We start from the raw sequence: 21,715 nt of genomic DNA, 5'->3' as shown, positions 1-21,715 counted from the left end.
GGTGGTTTCCTTGACATCGCATGTTGCAAAACTGGTATGGTATGGCATGATTGCATGGCAAACACAAGCGACAGACCCTAACATGAAAATCATGACATTCGTTTCATGTAACAACATGAATACATGCGACGCTCATGATGCGCTCGCGGCCACTTCGCTAGCTTCACATCTACCAAACTCGGTATTGTGCGACGCGAACAGACGACATAGGTAAATGACACATTAAAACATGATAATCACGACATGCATGTGTTGTAGCAACATGACTACATGGGTCACAGGTGATACGCTCACGGCCGTTTCGCTAGCTTCACATATGCCAAATTTGGTACTACGTGACGGCAATAGGTATGTGACTGGTGCAAACATGATAATCTTGAGATGCGTGTCATGTGAGAACATAACTATATGCCACAGTCAAGGCGCCAATACATTTCGACGTGACGTGGTGCGCGTGCTCGCCGGATCGCACCGCCTTCATTCGCCTTAATTCTACCGAACACGGCCCGTACTTATTAGGCACGCGTGGTACACCTCAAGGGGCAGTCCTGTCTCCTCTGCTTTTTAACCTGGCGATGATGAACCTCCCCTCTCTTCTAAGCGAGGTCGAGGGAATACAACACGCACTATATGCGGACGATATCACAATCTGGACCAACACCGGCTCCTTAGCGCAAATCGAAGAACGCCTGCAAAAGGCTGCCCTTCTAGTGGACACCTACGCAGGTTCATGCGGCCTGGAGTGCTCTCCAGCTAAATCGGCTCTTCTTTCAGTCTCTCCGCTACCGCCGCCTCAAATTTTTCTTCCGTCCGGGCCTGTCCCGTCAGTGCAAAATATTCGGGTTCTTGGCCTTCACCTCAAATCGTCCTTGGATCCAAAGGGCACAATAGCAGGCCTCAGACGCACCAGCGAACAGGTGAGCCGCCTGATACGGCGAGTTTCTACTAAGCGCGGCGGCCTCCGCGGGTCTCAGTCCCTCCGATTGGCCCACGCGTTTGTGACCAGTCGCGTCCTCTACGCCTTGCCTTACCTTCGCCTGCGTCGTCGACACGAGCACCAGCTGGACGTCCTTCTTCGTTCAGTATACAAACGCGCTCTGGACTATTGCAACTTCCAACAGCCGATTCACGGCTCTGGGGGTACACAACACCTTTGCAGAGATGCGCGAAGCTCATCGCGTTAACCAAATCAATCGACTGTCGCAGACGCCTTCAGGGCGCCGTCTTCTACACAGACTTGGCCTTAACCCGATATCTGACCAAGACCCTCTGCAGCCGGTACCAGAGCTCTGGCGTCAAAAGCTATGGGTGGAACCTCTACCCCGTAATATGAACCCTGACCTCCATCCTGGCCGTAGACTAGCACGCGCCGCGGCCCTTCATACGCGACACTCCGATCGTCCTGGTGTTTTCTACGTGGACGTCTCGGGTCCCTCCCCCTCGGGTCACTTCACGGCTGCCGTGATTACAGAGGGCAAACACATAGATGGCCTCTCCTTTCGAGCAGACACAGTAACGCACGCTGAAGAGGTTGCCATAGCTTTGGCCGCCTCTCACCCTGCCTCACGCACCATCCTGACGGACTCGCGCTCGGCCTGTTCTCAGTACCTTCAGGGTTCCATTGCTCCGCTGGCGGCTAGCCTACTACAGGCAGCCTCTTGGCGCTTTAACCCTCATCCCATTCGTATAGTGTGGACCCCAGGCCACTCGGGCCTGCCCGGCAACGAGGCGGCAAATGCCGCTGCCCGCGCTTCTCCTGTCCGGGCCGTTGCCCCTCCATGTCCCGAGACGGAATCTGGCAATACCAACCTGACGCGCTTTCGCGAAATTTTGGCTTTTTACCGGGCTTCGCGCCGCCTCTACCCGGACCCCGCACGCGGTTTGGAGAAAGCGGACGAACGACTGCTACGCCGCCTGCAGACGAACACCTTTATCAGTCCGGCGGTCGCCAGGCACTTTTTGCCGGAAATCAATGGCACCTGCTCGACCTGTCATGTGCTCGCCGACACATATCACGTCGTAGCGTCGTGCCCAGTTAATCCCGTCCCTTTCTCATCCCCTTTTCCTATCCCAACTAGAGAGGCTTGGGAGGAGCACCTGCTCGGCTGCTCTACCTTGGCTGCACAACGCTCCTTGGTGGAGCGCGCACGGGCAGCTTCCAGCTCCACTGGCGTCCCGGAATAGGGTCTTGCCACTCTAGCACGCCGATGGGCCACGTCGGCACTCTCTAGTAAACTTTTTCTGAAATAAATGTTTTTTACCTACCTACCTGCTCGCCGGCGTTCATTTCGTCGCGTCACGCCAGCGTTGCATGCCCAGACGCCGTTCCTTTCATATACTCACAGGCGCACGCGGCGTTGCGTCGCTTTGACGCATGCGCGTTGCAGCGCGTCCGGCTTCCCTCCGTCACGAAAAGTGAGAGGGGCAGTGTTGTCTGGGTAACGCGCCGGCGCCAAATGCAGCTTGTTGCCTTTCGCGGTGGTCGGGCCGCGCCGACGGACGCTGGTCGCGCCTGGCGTCAGACTATAGAGTGCAGGCGTTTTGCTAACGTAGCGTCACTGCTGGCAGCGTGCGCGCGTTAACGCTATATTGGAGTATAAAAGATCCGTCATGGTGTGCTCGCGGCCATTTTGCTAGCTCCACATACACCAATTTCGGTGTTACCTGACGTCAAGGGATGGCGAAATATATGACTGGTGCAAACATGATAATCCTGACACGCGTGTCTTGTTAGAACACGACAACATACCACGCTCATAGTGTGCTCGTGGCCGTTTCACTAGCTCCACATATACTATATTCGGTATTCCGCGACGTGAATAGAATATGAATGTAAACGACACATCCAAACATGATAATCATGACGCGGAACTCCTGTACGGTATCATGCACCTCCACCTCGTAAGATTGTGCTGATTTTAATTTGACATATCAATATTTCTCATTTGTGCTTCGCACATCATTGATGCCCACTGTACGTGGGATCTGCCAATTTTTTGCCCACGTTCCGCCAACCATAAATAAAGAAAGGGAGCCCGTGTAGACAATATAGCGCCAGATTCCCCTCTAGGTATTATTGTATGAAAGTCTATATATGAAACTCAATGCTTGCTGCTAACGGTGATCCATACCTCTAGTTGCTACTGCGCAGATATATGATGGCTGGTTCCGAAAGCATACAACAACAACAACAACAACAACAACAACAACAACAACAACAACAACAACAACAACAACAACAACAACAAAATAATAATAATAATAATAATAATAATAATAATAATAATAATAATAATAATAATAGTAATAATAATAATAATCTGTGTTTGTACGTCCCAAAACCACGCTATGATTGTGAGCGACACTGTACAGAAGGGCTGCGAAATATTTTGATAATGGGAGTTCTTGATGGTGCGCATACATCACACAATATCTCCAGCATTTCGGATGCATCGAAATGCCACAGCCGAGATCGAATTCACAACTTTCGGCTCAGCAGTCGAGCAGCAATGATCGAAACCGCTACACCGCCGCCGCGAACAGTTCGAAACATTTGCCACAGTATATAATGAGTCGTGGAATTCAAGCAGACGTGGAATTCAAGCAACTGATAACTGAAGCTTTATTTTGGAAACGGAGCAGAATATAAAGAAAAAAATGACACGTGGGTAAAAGATTGCGAACCACTTTTTGCAAAAAAAAACAAAAAGAAAAAAAGAGAAAAACAGGGAAAAAAGGCAGGTGTAGGCGTTCTACCTTATTTGTGTTCTACCTTCGTAATTTGGAATGAAAATGCTTTCCTACAAAAAACGGGTATTTCTATTGGCGCGTGTACTGCTCAAGCCCTTACCAACGTGCTCATGGCGGAATGTGGTAAGAATATTTTTAGCATGCAATTTCTTTTTGCTTGTGTATATTTTGTCATGTAGATGATTTCTTGGTGTTTTGTGAATGTTATGAGAAGGTTTTTGACAAAAGTGTCTGTGATATTTTAGACATTTTCCTAAAATGCCCGAATATCTTGGACAATACGAATGAAAAACCTGAAGATCCCTAGGGAACATGCGATTTCGCTATATTGCTCTGCATCGCCGTAGTAATCATGTCTGCTGGAGGTAAGAACCGCGTGCTCGGAAGCCACTTTTGCGTTGCCAGTCGGCACATTCGAAACTTTTGAAAAGGGGCATTGTTAAGACTTGCATAAAATATGCTCTCGAGAAGTCATGCGTGCATGCACTTCAAGAAACGTTTACGCAGCAGGTTGTCCGCGTGAGAAAATATCACTGCGTACCCATGCAGTCGATGATAAAGAGTGGGGCGAAGCTTCGATGGGCTTTATCCATATACCGTGAATCCTCCGTCCGTCCCTCCATTCCTCCCTCTGTCTGTCTGTCTGTCTGTTAGTGTCTGTCTGTCTGTCTGTCTGTCTGTCTGTCTGTCTGTCTGTGAGTGTCTGTCTGTCTGTCTGTTAGTGTCTGTCTGTCTGTCTGTCTGTCTGTTAGTGTCTGTCTGTCTGTCTGTCTGTCTGTCTGTCTGTCTGTCTGTTAGTGTCTGTCTGTCTGTCTGTCTGTTTGTCTGTCTGTCTGTCTGTTTGCCTGTCTGTTTGTCTGTCTGTCTGTCTGTAAAGTTGAACTGTTGAACATTTATATGCTGAACTTTGTTTTGCGACAGAGTGGCTTCAGGCCGCATGCACGGAGCCAAAGAGAGCCGAAAGAACGAAGTTTTTTCAAACGCCCATCATTCCCAAGCTGGCTGAAGCGCCAAGCGTCAGCCCCCATGTACACACTAGCGTTTGGTTCTTTCTAGTGCAATATTGGGAAACCATGGCTTATAGAGAGGCGGCGAATGAAGAAATTGGGCTACCGCTGAGGCAACTTGCTGAAAAGAAACGACCGCAAAATGTCGTACATCTCTTCAAACACCTGATGGCTCTGTGCGGGGCGTGCACGTTTTCGATTCCCAATAATTGTGGCTGAGATAAGCGGGGGGTGCACGCCAACTTGCCGCATCACCCACAAAAGGGGGATCTCGTGATATCTCACGCGCGCACACCCGACGCTCTCTCGGCGCACGTCCCACGCAGGCGGCGCAACAAAACCGCTGCTCCGCCTGTCGCACTCGGTCCTCGTAATTGTGTAATGCCGCGGAAACGCCTCGTGTCACGTGACTTGAACGAGAGCGCCGTGCCATCACGAAGCGAAGCGCACAGATATATGGCTGCCTGCGTGGCATCATGCAGTGCTTGACGAGATTGTGTGCGTGTAGTGCATGCGCTTGTCTGTTTCGTGTTTGGTTATGTGCCGTAACCTGTGTCAGTGCTGCCAGCTGTCCTTCGCGTCCTCCCGCGGCAAACTCCGTGCGCGCTCATGATTAAACACGCACATTATATACCCCACTAGTCGTGAGAGGCGCGAATTTTGAGGCAGGCCTTCGTAATCCTACTGGCAACCCTAGACCAAGCCCGGCGAACAGCTCAAGCCAGTCGAACTCTGAACAAAGGACTCCGCTCATTTTAGTTGCCGAGATGTTTTGCTATTAAACATCTCTCTTTATGTCATGTACCATATGTAAGCCATTGCTGCTGCTAAATTTGCGTGGATTCGCAGCACCCCAGAAATACGCAGCGCGTGTTGTATTCTGAAGGATTTGTAGGAGCCGTGTCGTCTGCAAGGTATTCAAGCAAAGGTTGTTCAAGCTGCCAGAGAATCGCGCCAATCACTGTCGACGCCAGACTGTAGCATCGCCATAATGCTTTGCGACGTTTACGCGCACATATGTACCAGCGAACTACACACCTTAGAATATTTTAAAGGAAAAGCGGCAGAAAATGAAACCAGAGAGTGTACCGGGGGGCATTAGTTTTATACTGTTTTTACTAATACTTGCAATACAAATACGAAGAAAGTAAAGTGTACGAAAAGACGACTTGAAGGTCGCAGGCTCGGTCCCTGTCGGCAGAAGGCAGATCTGATAGAAAACGCATAACTAATGAAGTAAATGGGAGGTATTAGGTAACAACGGCCACACTGCCTTCGCTGCTGATTGCACTGAGGTGAAAGAAGGGGTTCTTGTGTTGCACCCTGGCTGATTCCACCCATCGGTAACATTCGGTGATGTCGCTCAGGACCCTTTGACGGCCTTGTTGGCACATTGGCCCTTTGCGTGTGTGAGCCCCACAAGTGGAGAGCCAGCGCGCAGGTGTGCCGCACGAACCTATTCGTGGTTAGCAGGGTAGCCATCGCCTTGCGGCAACGCGTCGATCGCGAATGCCATTAGCGCCTCTCCTCCAGTCGAGCCTCGAGTAGGTAGGTGCACGGGGTGTCGACGCGGCACCCAAGCCTCCGCTCGACGGGAGGCCGTTTATCCCGCGGCCATCGCAACGTCGTCGCAGCAGGGTGCATCTGAGTTGGCGAGAGAAAGCAAAATGAGCCTTCGTCGAAAAACGCCGGTGCTCTCTCGAGAAAGGAAACGGCGAGGGCAAAGATGACGTGCCAGCCAGCCGGTCAGCGCCAGTCGCCGACCAGCGCTGCGAGCGCGTTGTACGAAGCCGTGGTAATCATTTAGCGAAGGCGGTTCTGTGACTCACGCCAACGCGTGTGAGTCCTTCTCTCTCTTCTTTTACGCAGACACTGCTTCTGCGAATCGCTTCTGATCACAGGGTGTCGGGCCCACCAAGGACGAAGTCGTCGTTAGGATGCCAATTAGCTTGACACCCCTTTTGTAAACAGCGGTGTTTAAGGGCGCCGATTAGGCATACCACACACGATGACCGTCCCGGGTGGTACGGGGAAAAAAGAAAGCGCTGTGTTCAAGGGGAGGGTGCTGCCCGTCGACGCGTTTCTCCGCATGGTCTGTCGATGACTGAATGCACGAGAGCACAGGAACCCAGAGGCCCTGCTGACGCTATGGCTTTCATGTCGCCGCTGCGCGATTCGCCGTGGTTGCAACGTTTGGCCCGTAGTGTTGAGAATCGCCCGTTGCTTAACGATTGAAATGGGACAACCACTGCTCAGTTGCACGCCTCGCTTCGCATATGGAGCAGGAACAAGCCCATGCGCTGGACCTTCTAGCAATGACGTCAGTGAAGTGCCCACGTTGCAGCACCAGTGTGGTGGGACGCGCGCAGTCTGTTATATCACCTAAGTATTACCAGTACATAGCGTGCTAGTTTGTTCGTCATTCGTGCACAGTGGCCCAATGACGTTCCTTGGTGTCGTCATCGCACTGAGGCGGGTTAATCGTCCCATTAATATGCTGCCTTCACGTCATCTAAACCGCCGTGTAGTACGTCCGTGACGTCACCTGGAAACTATCAATATTTTTCATAAACTATATAGTTCACTATTTTAGTGGTTGCAAACGAGGTTCCATGCTGGGAATGATTAATATGTAGCGAAACGAGCGCAGGACGGAATAAAGGGGCTTGGTTATTGCAAAATATCACTGGGTATCGTATCAGAGCCTTGGTGTGTGGGATTCTTGTGTCGCTTTATAGCCTCTGCGCTGAATTTTAATTTCGATTAGGTGTCGTCGCACCGTCGGCTAAACAGTTTACCGGACGCGTGGCATGTCTATAGCCGGAGCAAGCCCAGTCATGTAGATTTAACGTTGCACGCACGCACGGCCGCCTTTGCATCAGCTCTCGATCATCACCGAATGGATCCGTTACTGGTCTGCCTGCAAAGCAAGATGAATGCTGCCGTAGTAAGATTAATGCTGCGAAGCGGCCGCCTCGGACCGATGATCCCTTGCGCGGGGATTACCACGCTGGGCGCTCGTTGAACGCGTCGAGGGTGCGCTTAAGTGACGTCACTATGCAAGTCTTCTTCGATTCTCGTTTGCGCGTCCGCTTCCCAGCGGGGTCACGTGGCTGAAACGAGTGGGCGTTGTTGGCGCCGGCTTCGAGGAGGACGTTCGTGACGTGGGCCACGTGCCGAATTCAATTTCTTTTCAAAGCGCACGTGCACAGGCCGTTATCGGGTGCGGGGCTCGCATCGTGGTTTCACGCATGCGCACATGCGGCGCTTTTGTTCAGAGCAGCCAAGGTTCTCGGCCGGCGGTGCTTTCCCAAATTGACTAGCGATGGGTAACGAGTGTCGCGCGCCGGTACGCTTTCTCCACATCCATGCAGTTTGATTTGCATGGACTGGCCAAACATAAGCCTATAGTTGTGCTTGATTGATTTTTGTGGGGTTTAACGTCCCAAAACCACCATATGATTATGAGAGACGCCGTAGTGGAGGGCTCCGGAAATTTTGACCACCTGGGGTTCTTTAACGTGCACCCAAATCTGAGCACGCTGGCCTACAACATTTCCGCCTCCATTGGAAACGCAGCCGCCGCAGCCGGGATTGGAACCCGCGACCTGCGTGTCAGCAGCCGAGTACCTTAGCCACTAGACCACCGCGGCGGGGCACCTCTAAATGCTTTCGCGATGAAATGTAAAGATGGAATATTTGTTAGTGCGCCTTCGGTGAATCTAACAGACGAAGAGTTTAGCTATCTCTAAAGCTGATCAATGATGAGGCGACAAAGGAATAATGTATCGCTGTATGCAGACGCTGCGATGAGATTTGATATGATCGCCTTCCCTGTGTTTTCAGTTTCGATCTATTTGGAGCCCGTGTTCACAGACAAAACGGGAATCTAGTTTTCTCAGACATTTCAGATTCTGCAAACTTTTGAATGGAGAGGGTGGGGTAGACGAGTCGCTGTCATCCTTGCGGTTAACTCACGCATGTGCTTTTTATCGCCACGTCTCTGATCGCGTACCTGTAGGAACAGATGGATCAGGCGCTGCCTTTCGTATCTAGTGCCGTTGTAGGCCACGGTGTGCGTGCCCGCTAGGAGAATCCCGGCGAGTTCCTCGAACGCCCTGTTCCCTGGCGCTCTTTTCCTCCCACTTACCACTCGGCGAGCCAGTGACCTTTATTGCAACAGTGCCCATGGACAGCGTGCGCACCGGCACATCGGTAGCACGGGCGAAGGGAAAACGAGGATCTAGCTTAGGGTGTCATGATTGTAGATTAAGAAAAGTGAAGAAAAAATAAAACAACGAGAGAACAAAGGAAGAAACAGAAAAGAATGCGTATTGTCGTAGCACGTAACCGCACGTCAAAGCGTGCCCGCACGGCGACAGTGACTTTATGAGCGGCAAAGAAGCAGCGGCATAGCAGCCGCACGAACGTATAGGCCACACATTCTTTGCGTACCGCCGAACCTCGCTTGTGCAGTAATCAAGTACGTACTAGACGTAATCCCATGACATACAAGTAGCATTTCATTTTTTTTCTTTTTTAAATGCAAAGAAGCATTTCTTAGCAAACTTTGAGGACCTTGAGCGTATCTATCTATCTATCTATCTATCTATCTATCTATCTATCTATCTATCTATCTATCTATCTATCTATCTATCTATCTATCTATCTATCTATCTATCTATCTATCTATCTATCTATCTATCTATCTATCTATCTATCTATCTATCTATCTATCTATCTATCTATCTATCTATCTATCTATCTATCTATCGATCTATCGATCCGACTACGACTTTTAGCTCTCCTGTCCGTTTCGATAATGGTATCGATACCAAACTTGGTATGGCTGAACATGACTGTATGAACATATTTGGCTAGTCACTACATAAAGATCATGTTATGAATGTCATGAATGTCATGATTCACATGTCATGGCCCTGCAGCTCTTGCGGTGGTTTCGTTCACATGGCATATTGCAAAACTGTTATGGTATAACATGATTGCATGGCGAACACAAGCGACAGACCCTAACATGAAAATAATGACATGTTTGTCATGTAAAAAGACCCAATCTACGCTCATGATGCGCAGGCGGCCGTTTCGCTAGCGTCACATATACCAAATTTGGTATTATGGTACGTGAATAGATGACGAAGGTACGCGACTGGTGAAAACATGATAATCATGTGTTGCCTGTCATGTGAAAACATGACTACATGCCACGCTCGTGGTGCGCCAGCGGCCGTTTCAGTAGCTCGACTGATACCAAATTTGGTATTACGGGACGTGAATAGATGACGAACGTATGCTACTAGTGGAAAGATGATAAACATGAGATTCGTGTCATGTAACAACATGGCTCCATGCTAGGCTCATGATGCGCTCGCGGCTGTTTCGCTAGCTTCACATGTACCAAACTCGCTATTAAGCTATTCGAACAGACGACATAGGTAAATGACACATTCAAACAAGATAATCACAACATGCGTGTCATGTAACAACATGACTACATGCCACACTGATTATGCGCTCACGGCTGTTTCGCTAGCTTCACATATGTCGAATTTGGTATTACGTGACGCCAATGGATTATAAAAGTATGTGACAGGTTCAAACATGATAATCTTGAGATGCGTGTCATGTGAGAACATGATTATATGCCACAGTCAAGGCGCCAATACATTTCGACGTGACGTGGTGCGCGTGCTCGCCGGCGTTCATTTCGTCGCGTCACGCCAGCGTTGCATGCCCAGACGCCGTTCCTTTCATATACTCACAGGCGCACGCGGCGTTGCGTCGCTTTGACGCATGCGCGTTGCAGCGCGTCCGGCTTCCCTCCGTCACGAAAAGTGAGAGGGGCAGTGTTGTCTGGGTAACGCGTCGGCGCCAAATGCAGCATGTTGCCTTTCGCGGTGGTCGGGCCGCGCCGACGGACGCTGGTCGCGCCTGGCGTCAGACTACAGAGTGCAGGCGTTTTGCTAACGTAGTGTCACTGCGCCCAGCGTGCGCGCGCGTCAACGCCACATTGGAGTATATCGGGCCCTTCATGATGCGCTCGCAACTGTTTTGCTAGCTACACATATACCAATTTTGGTGTTACGGGACGTCAATGAATGACGAAAGATATGACTGGTGCAAACGTGATAATCCTGACCCGCGTGTCTTGTTAGAACACGACATCATACCACGCTCAAAGCGTGCGCACGGCCGTTTTGCTAGCTTCACATATACTACTAACACTGGTATAATGTGATGTGAATAGATGACGAAAGTAAATGACACATGCAAACGTGATAATCATGACAAAGAAGTAATGTACGGCATCATTTACCTCCACCCTGTAACGTTGTGCTCGTTGTAAACTGACATATCAACATTTCTCATTCATGTTTCGCATATCATCGATTCCCACTGTACGTGGGATGTGCCATTTTTTTTTTTTCGGAAGCGGTCACCGTGAATGAGCCGTGGGTGAGGAGATTTTGTCAGTATAAAGGTCGCCGCTTCCATCTCGCGCGCTATGCTCGAGGCGACGAGTTATGAATCCTCGGTTGTAATTTTCGTGTTGGTCCGCAAGGCACTGTGGTGTCGCATCCAACTACGATGCTGTTAAAGAGCACGGTACGGCCAGGTTAGCTGCAGAGAAGCTAAAGGGAGAAGCATGAAACACATATTCCCTCGTTTACCATTTCTGGTGCAACATCAACCGCGCACAGCTCGACGCCACAGCGCGGGTGTAAGTTCCAATCGACGCCACCTGGACCGCTTCGGATATAGCCCACCTATCGTGCGTACGGCGGCACCATTTCCTGGAAGTGTCCATATCGTCCCGCGGGCAGCTGCGAACGTCGGCTCTCGCGACGTGCAACCGCGTTCGACCCCCTGCGGCGTCCGTCTCTCTGCGAACACCCCCGCTGGGCCGGAGCGTTCCCACTCGAAGGCCGCTCTTTATTTATTGTATTTTTTGCCTCGTCCTCTTTATTTCACTCGCATCGGTACCGCATCGGCAATTTTGATTTCCAGCTTGCGGTCGACTTGGCCGCCACACGGCTTCGATGTCGTGCGCTTATCGAACTGCTCGTTAAGCTGACTCGTGACTCTCGGTAAATTCACCGTGCACACCTCTCCGCTCGACTCGCATATTCCTCCGATATTTGCTACCAAGTATAGGCAGCTGTAATGAGTTCCGGCTTCGCGTGGTTATTTCTTCTTCTTCCCCAGATTTTTTAGCTCCCGAGCGTAAATTTTCTGCTTTTACGCCCGTGCACCTGATCGGCGTCGTTCGAGTCCCGTAATAGGGCGACTCTCGAGGACCCCCGGCGAAATTGAATTCTCTTGGTGCAGGCTTTTTCGTGCTGCGCTGTCTCCACCTCACGCTCCACTAAACTCAACCGTTTGATGGCCTTTTGCGAGCCTGTCGTATTAAGTGCGTATTCTTTTTTTTTTATTCTCGTTTAGTCCGGCAGACTGGAATAACGCGTGTGCCGGAAGTACGACATCCACCAGCCGTTGAACTTTTGCCGTGAGTGTTGTGCGACGGCTTTTTTTTTTAATTTCCTTCCGCTGCCCCAACGTTTTTTTTTTTTTTTTACCAAGCTCAACCTAATAGTATATTGGCGCTCTGTCGATTACCGTACTGTTTCTTCACACTGTTACTCTTGTTCGAAAACTAACAAGATTGAAAAAGGTTGAAAAGCAGAGCGCTCTCATTTTTACAGTAATATTTATTATTACTGTCGCTGCTTGTACCGTGCTTGTCACGCAGTAGACTGGTGGATACGCATAAAGGGGTTTTACCATCTCTACAACTGGCACCCTTTCACACCCTGTAAAAGTGGCATTTTCGGGAATTCAAATACCCTCATCGTTGTGGGTTTCCAATTCTCTGAACGTCTTTATCACTGGAAAAGGGCGACTAGAAGATATTAAATAAGGAACGTCCAACTACAAACAACATAGGATGCGCACGCACTCGCCCAACTATATGCAAATTATAGCATGTTGTGCAATACCTCACGTACGGACGCACACCGACCATTTGGTATGCAGCCGCGGTGTATCTATATAGTCGCCGTTCAGTGGCGGTGGGGATATTCCTGTTCCGTTTAAACGATCTATGCACGGACTACGCTTGTTTGTATGGTGTGCTTGTAGAAGACCACAAACGAGGCAGATCTCTTCCTCTACGCTCGCTTATAGTGTTTATTGCCTTTCTAATCAGCGAGTTCCAATTATCAGCTGGCACTCTGACGCATGGGTCGCATTTTCTACAACCAATAACATTTATAGCCCCTATAGTGTCGAGCGATTACCCATACGCAAACCAAAAGACTACATATACTTCCAAATCAAAACAACCTTACTCCTCCATTTGTACAAATTCTTTAGTTCGGCAAAGTTGCTTGGTTCGCCTGAAGTCGCTTAAAAGTGGAAAGTGGTGTACAAGGATCATTTACGTCGCGTGTTTCTTTCTCATGTCGGAGTCTTCATCAATATTTTCGTTCTTTGAAATCTTTTCTTACCCCCGCCGCGGTGGTCTAGCGGCTAAGGTACTCGGCTGCTGACCCGCAGGTCACGGGTTCGAATCCCGGTTTCGGCGGCTGCATTTCCGATAAAGGTGGAAATTTTGCAGGCCCGTGTGCTCTGATTTGGGTGCACATTAAAGAAACCCAGGTGGTCGAAATTTCCAGAGTCCTTTACTATGGCGTCTCTCTTAATCCTATGGTGGTTCAGGAACCACACACATCAATCAATCAAATCCTTTCGCACGCCGTCGCGTTACTTGACCGGCCTTCCGTATAACCGCTGATGTTTTCGAACGGGCGTCAGTGGCCTCCAAGAGCCGAGAGTTGTGCGGTTCGAACCGAATATAACTGAATATACGAACAGCGCTACTTAAAAGTAGTTAAAGTGTAACTACGGGAGCAAAGATATAAGAATAGAAAATAGCGCTGAATTTCAACCCTTCAGGAAGCTTATACCGGCACAAGTGGTGTCGTCACAGCCAAAGACCCGCATAGGATAGTGTCTCGTGGTGGTGACGTTGACGAAGGCAGCATTCGGCTTGTTTAAGAGGAAACTCTTTGTTTAGGTTGACCTGTGCCCTGGAAACTATACATATACGCAATACACACACTGATAGCGGCGAACGGAGCGTCGGTCGTCGATTATCCGCTCTGCGGGGAGGTGCGCTGCACTTATATGTGTGATGTCGAGCATTCGAGTTACATTGCAAGAATTCAGCGCAACCTTGACTCTCGCAAACACTCACAAATCCACCCGTGTAACTCACACGACACGCAGCGCTCACTAGCAAACAAGTTTTACTGAGCATTCGAGACTCATCACTGGTGCTCGCGCAAGCTATAGCTCTCGTATAAATCGTCCGCCGCGGCGGAGAGTGCTCGGCTGCCCATCCGAAGGCGGCGGGTTCGATCCCTGCTGCGGTGGTCGCATTTCGGCGGGGGCCAAATGGTAGAGGCACAGTGCGTTTTCTGTGCACGTGAAAGAACACCAAACGGTCCTACTTTCAGAAGCACTCCACTACGGTGCCTCTTGTAATCGTATCTTGGTTTCGGTACGTAAAGCCCAGATATTATCATGAAAACTTGCTATTCGCGTCCTGCAAGTAACCTTATTACAACGATCCCGAATAATCTCGAAGCTTTGAAAACATTGCGGCGCGTTCTGCGCCCAGCGTTGCTTAAAATTTTTTTTCGCTGAAACGCAATCACACCTAAGGAAAGCTCTAAACACGTGAAGCAGTATACTCGCAGTTGGGCCACAGTGCACCATGGCGGCCGAAGTGGACCATACTCGTGAAGCCAACCGGTGTGCGTCCGAGCCAACGGAGAAACGAACCCGTGGAATGTCTCATCGGCCCCGGCGGGTCGTTATTCGCAACCGAGGGTCAGCAGCGGTCGGCGTCGGACCAGTCGGTGTCAGCGGGTGGCTTTCCGGCGCCGCGTGAGAGCCTTCCATCCCTCTGGGCGGCGGCGAGAGGCGTGCGGGCTACAAACCCGCGCGCTGTGGTAATGAGGCCGCCTTTGCCTGGACTACATGAGCTCTAGTGCAGTGCACCAACTGGCTCTCTGGACTCCACCTTCTACAAACATCGGAATACGCACTAAGAATGGTAGAAAACAATGTGCAAGTGAAATACCGAAGTGGGCCGCTTATTCCTTGCGTTTATTGTTTTGGGCTCAACTTGTTCTATCGCGTGTTACCCCAAAAAAGCCGCAAAGTTTCTTCTTTATTTTTTTTGTGTGTTCACTAAACACTATAGGGGCGACAAATTTGGCGTTTCTTCTCGCAGACAAGCGAAACAGTTGTTTGCGTTTAAGAAGAAACAGACGAGCGTTAACCGTCAAACGCAGATAAATGTTGGTGCAGTTGTGCATTTGAGACGGCTTGCCATGTTTCATGACCAAATTTAGCTACAATGCGCTTCTTTCTTTTTCCAAAGACCGCGACGTGGTAAAGCGTCTTTGACCGAGGTCTTGATGAGTTTTGCTGTACGATGTCTGGAATCGCGTTTGATTCCCGGGATTTAAAAAAAAAGAAAAATATTCCATAAATTATCACGTCCTGCAACATTTCCTGTACATTTGGGTGGTTCCTTGTACACAGCCACCCTCAAGTTAGTCGCTACAAAGTGGTTAACAGGTTATTGTTAATTACTTTTTGTAACTTTAGCTACGGTAAATTATTTCCGCCTGGACGTAGAGTTCGTTCGACGAGAAGGCGAGAGGTGTCTGCTTTTCATAGCATGTTTATTGAAAACTCGAGTTTTGCGCGGACACACACGCACGCCCGCGCACACAGGCACACGCACCCACCTATCTAAAGTTGGTTACAATGCAAGACCCCCCCCCATACAACCATTACTCTCGCTCTCCAAGAGAACTTGGCTTCCAATTACATTTTATTGTTGGTTTAGCCAGGCACATGTAGTGAGAGTGTTTGTTGTTCGGGTTGGGAACGTACACAGCCCGACAGAGATACAGTGAAATCTTATGGCGTGGACATCACACAGATATGGATTTGTTTTTGCAGGTGTTACTTATGACGCTTAAACATGTCGATCAATTTATCAATTATTTAAAAATCAGCACACTGTCCGAGATTAATTTCTTGACAGTACAGCTGGTATTGGAATGTTGAACATGTAGCAAAAACAGCATATATTGTCATACCAGCTTACTATATCATATTGAGGTGAACATAGATAATCAGGATTCACCGAGGATAAAACTCTTGTTGAAATGTTCTTTCAACGCTGGAATTGGGTTTCGAACTCATATAGTGAGTCACAAAGCTTCTGAACGACTTTGGCTCGTATTAGGCAGAACACCTAGGGCTACAGGAGTTCGTACGAAAAATTGTGTCCAATCCTGATGCAAAACGATTCGGACGTACTCGAGGAGCGTGTCGGGGGGTCGTACGGTAAGATGGGCACGCAAACTGCGATTGCAACGAAACATCACATTTGAAGTAGTCATGCAGGACGAACACAATCCGTTTTGTCTAATTCCATCCATGGTGTGGCGCCCCGATCACAGCTCGAGTTTAAACAACGATCTCGATGCGAATTCAGATGCACAAAAGCGGTGGGTTGACGCACTTACGAGGTGAAACCTGTGTGAATTGTGCTCCTTGTTTGTGGGCATCGTGAAAGCATCGCCTTTGTACCCGAATGTCGCACAGACAGAGAAAGCCTTGCTACACGTCAACGTGTTTTGCCGCTCTCTGAGCGTCTTGCCACTGTCCCACACTTCTGTCGTTATTTCGCGTATATTTCGTTTCGGTCCCATGTTTGGGGCGTGGCGGCTGCATTGGTCAGCGTGGTTGTCCTTGCGCACTAATCGCCAGCTGTGAGCGGGAAACTGCACCAAGCGGCCCTCAAGCGCAGCTCATTAACTTATCTGCATTCACCCATCTCTCATCCTGGAAGACCATTCGCTGGATCGCCATAATGGGGAATAACGAAGCAGCGGGAAAAGACAGAGCAAACGTTGTTTCACTTGCAGGCACGGGAAAGTAAACGAGTGTGCTCGGGAACAGCCTTCTTGTCGAAAGCAAGGCGGCAGAAGCGCAGTGTTTAAAGAATGACCCCTCGCATCGAGATATCTTTCGGTGTCCGAGAGTCCAGTTTCTCTGTCGAGAAAAGCCCACGCGAGGCCTCGCAGCGGGCGTCGTTGGGCGAGTAAGCGTTTGCATTCGCGAAGACCGCGGTGTATCCGAATCCTTCTTCGCTCGTGGTCCGAAAGACGTTTAGTGTGGCTGTACGGGTTCGCCTTTTAACTTCCTTCGACGGGGGTTATTCCACCCACGCCCAGAACCTGTTGAAAGACCCTGTGATTTCTCCTTTGAAGTAATTGTTTCACTTCCGTAGAACAGGGAACTGGTGTACATTATTGTAGTAGTAAAAGTTGGGCGATTTTATTTAATGACATTCTTGAAAACATTTCGGGGAGCGCACAAATACTTGGTGAATAATTGGCGGATATCACGTACAGTGGAAATTGATAATATGCGAAGCACGAACAAGAAGGTGACATGTCACTTTAAGTAGAAATGTGCGCCCTCACGTTTCTATATAAAATGCAAGTATGCAAGTTTTTTATAGTAGCATAACGATGGCATCACTAACCTTTGCAATACCGCCACTAGCAGTGGTATGCATGTAAATTATGCCGTACATCACTTCCATGTCATGATTATCATGTTTGCGCCTGACATTTGTCTTCCATTCACGTCACGTAATACCAAATTTGCTATATGTGAAGCTAGTGAAACGGCCGTGAGCACATTGGGAGCGTGGTATGTAGTCTTGTTCTAACATGACACGCATGTCGTGATTATTACGTTTGCAATAGTCATATGCCTTCGATACCCATTCTCGTCATATAATACCAAATTTTGTGTATGTAAAGCTAGCAAAAAAACCACGAGCGCACCATGAGCGTGGCGTGTAGTCATGACCAGAGACTGGATTACAGACAAACGCCTCTGTTCTTTTTTGCGTTCTTATCTTGCCACTTTGATGTATAAGCATGCATTAGAGGTGAAGAAGAGCTTTTAAACTTTTGCGCTGTAATCGGCGTCGCAGTACGATAATAAATATCGTTGGACTCAGGACTCCACCTTGAAGCACGCACTATATACACGATAGGCGGGATGCTTGGTTGTCACAGTGGGTAGTAGAATTGAATACTGTTGTTCATTCTTTAAAACTATCCGCTGACGCATGCGGGGTATCTATAGAAACAGCTGAGGCTTGTATTAAAACAAAATGAAATGGGGAACGAAGAAAGGAAATGGCGCGTTTCTTTTCGCTTTTCCCTCTCATAATTGATTGCACCTCAAGAAGAAGCTGTTCAATGTGCCGTTCTTCATATGGAGTACATGCGAATGAATGCAAATTCGGATGTAGTGCTATTTAAAGTGTGTCAAAACATTATGTGTGTGTGTGGGGGGCGGGGGGGGGTAGGAGGATGGCGGGCAGCATGATTACAGATCAGGGTCATTGCTAAGAATACACACTCTTTAACACACACACAAAAAAACAAAAAACATGGTTTTGGCAAAGCGCAGAAAAGTGGCCGAGAACTCGAGAGGTGAAGTCGACAAAATTGTAATAAGAACAAGAATAAAGTACTGCTGTGTCTGCATAAAAACAACAAAAAGACAAGGCTCTTGCGTGATGTATATATAACCTATAGCGAACCGCGCCACTCTACAGGCTTTCATACCCCTCTGCGGCTTCGATGCGAAGCAGATAGGACGGGGCTGTTAAACTATTTGCTAGAAGTGAGCGGTTCTTTTTCTTTCACGACCGGATGATGCATCAGGGTTGCTCTGCTCTGTCTGCTCCCACGATCATTATTCATCGGCGTTTCTGCCAACAGCTCGAAAGCTGTTACAGACGACGCGGCCCGGTGCAGAGTCGTCTGCTTTCGCTTTGTGCGCTGTCATCTGCAGAGCAGACGATCTTCGCGGGCACCGCATGGCTGCGCTTCGGCACTCCCAATTTTTACAGGCGTGCTTCTTCGGGGCATCCCTCGCGGAGCACCGCCGCGTCTATTTCTCTCGCTTGTTTGCTTCCGTCGTCGGAACAGATACCTTGGGCGGGAGAATGAATACTCGGCGACAACTTTTCTTGGCAGCACTGTGAAAGCTACATGAACCTAAACGCATACCTACTTCCGCGCCAAAAAATAATTGTAAAGTTTACTGATAGCTTTCTCAGTTCCTTATTGAAATAAATGTTGCTTTATGCTATTATGACACTAACACAGTTACGAGTAGTCCTAGGTAAGATGCACTTATCGCTCACTTTGCAGGAATGCCTTCGTTTTTGTCTCTGTTTCCTAGACAGCAATACCTTGTCAGCACGGCAGTTTTTCTATGTAAACATGGCGGCCGTGACGAAGGTGGGTCAGTGTGCGGCCGCAAATACGCTGTTTAGTTCTCCAAGAAAAATACACTCGTAGTGTGGCTCTAAAATTTAAACTGAACAATCGAAATGTCTTTCCTATTCACATTTTTCACGTTAGTGATTCACTCAGGCCTAATCTGTACTCACCGATGGAGGCGGAAATGTTGTAGGCCCGTGTGCTCAGATTTGGGTGCACGTTAAAGAACCCCAGGTGGTCGAAATTTCCGGAGCCCTTCACTACGGCGTCTCTCATAATCATATGGTGGTTTTCGGACGTTAAACCCCACATATCAATCAATTATTCTGTACTCACCAAAACATGTTTTGTAGAAATCTATGCTTGTATGAGCATATTGTGTCCATTTTTGTACTGACTTCTGATGACCTATAACGCACTCTTGCCCAGTGTCTCAAATCCAGACGGGCAGAGTTCTCACAAATAAGATAAAATAAGATAAAACTGTTTTTCAATGCGCGTTCACGATGTCGCCTAGCAAAGCCGATATCAGCCATGATCGAGCAACCGCGTGTTCTTTCGGAGCAACACGTATGCCAGGTCAATCTAAATAAGTCGCGAAGGTCGGAACGAGAAGTGGTTTGAAACCCATTGCAAGAGACATCAACAACTGCGTGACAATTGAAGCACGACTAGGTGAGGGGGGGGGGGGGGGAGGACACGTAGCGAAAACAAAAAAAAATTTAACGTTTATTTTCAACTGTTTTGTTTTATTTGTTACTGAGCAACAGTTGATTACTTTGTTAAAGCTTTGCCCTTTGGTATGTAGTTGAGCGCCCATTTTTTCTCATTTGGTGTCAGAAAAACAGGCCACATGCAGGCAGTCTGGTAACACGGGCCAACGGATTAGGGGGCGTATCCAGGCAATATGCTATCAGAGATTGTGTCGGCATGTTCTTTGGTTCGGCGCAATACCAGGTCGACGAGGCATCGATCACTTTTCTGTGGTGGTTTCGTGCGTACCTACAGAAGTTAACTTATTTTTTATGTGCATTTCATAGCTCAACTAACTCAATGAATGTGTAGATAGCCGCTCCTGTGACTGCCCACTGCTTTCTCTGGCGCACGGCTGGCGTGCCGTCGCCTTTGGGGACCGTGAACGCGACAAGCTAAGCAACAAGAAGCTATATTTTCAAAACTGATGCATCGGTGCTGTGGTTTTTGACGATTTAGCAACGTGAGTTTTTGAACTATCATGCCTTTCGGCTGATTGAGTGATTAAATTGATTTGTGGGGTTTAACGTCCCAAACCCACCATTTGATTATGAGAGACGCCGTAGTGGAGGGCTCCGGAAATTTCGACCACGTGGGGTTCTTTAACGTGCACCCAAATCTGAGCACACGGGCCTACAACGTTTCCGCCTCCATCGGAAATGCAGCCGCCGCAGCCGGGGTTCGAACCCGCGCCCTGCGGGTCAGCAGCCGAGTACCTTAGCCACTAGACCACTGCGGCGGGGCACATGCCTTTGGGCTCGTGAACAGTAGTCTCACAATTGCCTCTGCGAAGTTTCTTGCGCATATTGCAAGTATTTCATTTGGCTAATAAAACAATTTAGCTTCCTCAATCTTTGTAACTAACTTTTGTGTATTTTTTTCTATTGCATGCAATCACCGAGACGCAATTAGGGTGCAATAAGATTCCGTAATAATAAAGGCCAGGTAGCAGGTCAGCAAATAATAAAATTTTAAATTTTGCTCCATGTAGGGCAAATGAGTAACGTTGCTACCGATTTTGGTTGTGGCGTCATATTTTATTTCTTATTTTTGTTTATTTTTGCTATTAGTTGCCCCCTCCTCACGTCGATGGCGACTGTGGAAACGACCCGCCGACTAATGGATCCATGGGTTTCTATGGAAGTTACGCTACCAGTTTACATATACATTGACGTATGTACGGAAGCCCTGCTTTCGTAGCCTGCCAAGATAAGTTGTCGCCGAGTGTGTGTAGGCGACAGAGTTGTCTTGCTTTTCATTATGTCGATCTTTGCTGCTTTCGAGGCTGTAGGTTGAGCGAACACAGAAGGCTTCTAGCAGCTGCTTTCACTTCGGCTTGGTGCCGGCTTCAAGAGAAGGCGAAACTTTGTGATGGACGTGTATTGGCGCTATCTCCACACCGAGGCACACAGTAGCCCGGCCATGTTTCCAGTCTGCGTCAGAGCACCTGATGGACGACATTTCTCGCCACGACTTGTCTACCTCCTCTTCGCTAAAGTATTATCATGAGGCGATGGTCTGCAAAGTAGCATGATGGACGTGTATCGGAAGAAGGAGAGAAAATGAAAGAAAAATAGAAATGGCCCTCTTCACTAAGCATCAGTTTGCGCTGAGGGAGAGTACGAATGGAGAAACGGGCTCGATTGGCAGAGCATCGGACACGTTACCTAAATTTATATGGCTGGCCCCGCCGCGGTGGCACTCAGTTGCTCACCAGCAGATGGAGGGATCGAATTCCGGCTGCGGCGGCTGCAGTTTCGATGGAGGCGGAAATGTTGTAGGCCC

At 48.8% G+C, this 21,715-nt stretch overlaps 1 protein-coding gene across 6 annotated transcripts in view; it reads left to right on the top strand.

Moving 5' to 3' along the window:
- The window catches only part of LOC119180745 (latrophilin Cirl), a 490,851-nt gene that overhangs the window by 241,372 nt on the left and 227,764 nt on the right, over nucleotides 1-21,715 (top strand). The window contains exon 1 of one of the 6 annotated variants that reach the window (XM_075882934.1): nucleotides 20,321-20,393. The exons of the other annotated variants lie outside the window; for them this stretch is intronic. The gene's annotated coding sequence lies outside the window, so the exon portion shown is untranslated. Of the gene's footprint in view, nucleotides 1-20,320; nucleotides 20,394-21,715 lie in introns of those variants that run through there. 6 annotated transcript variants of the gene reach the window in all.

The sequence above is a fragment of the Rhipicephalus microplus genome, unplaced genomic scaffold (genome assembly GCF_043290135.1).
Source record: "Rhipicephalus microplus isolate Deutch F79 unplaced genomic scaffold, USDA_Rmic scaffold_14, whole genome shotgun sequence".
Taxonomy (NCBI): domain Eukaryota; kingdom Metazoa; phylum Arthropoda; class Arachnida; order Ixodida; family Ixodidae; genus Rhipicephalus; species Rhipicephalus microplus.
The sequence above is the reverse complement of the archived record's forward strand: the minus strand, read 5'-3'. Positions and strand labels throughout refer to the sequence as shown.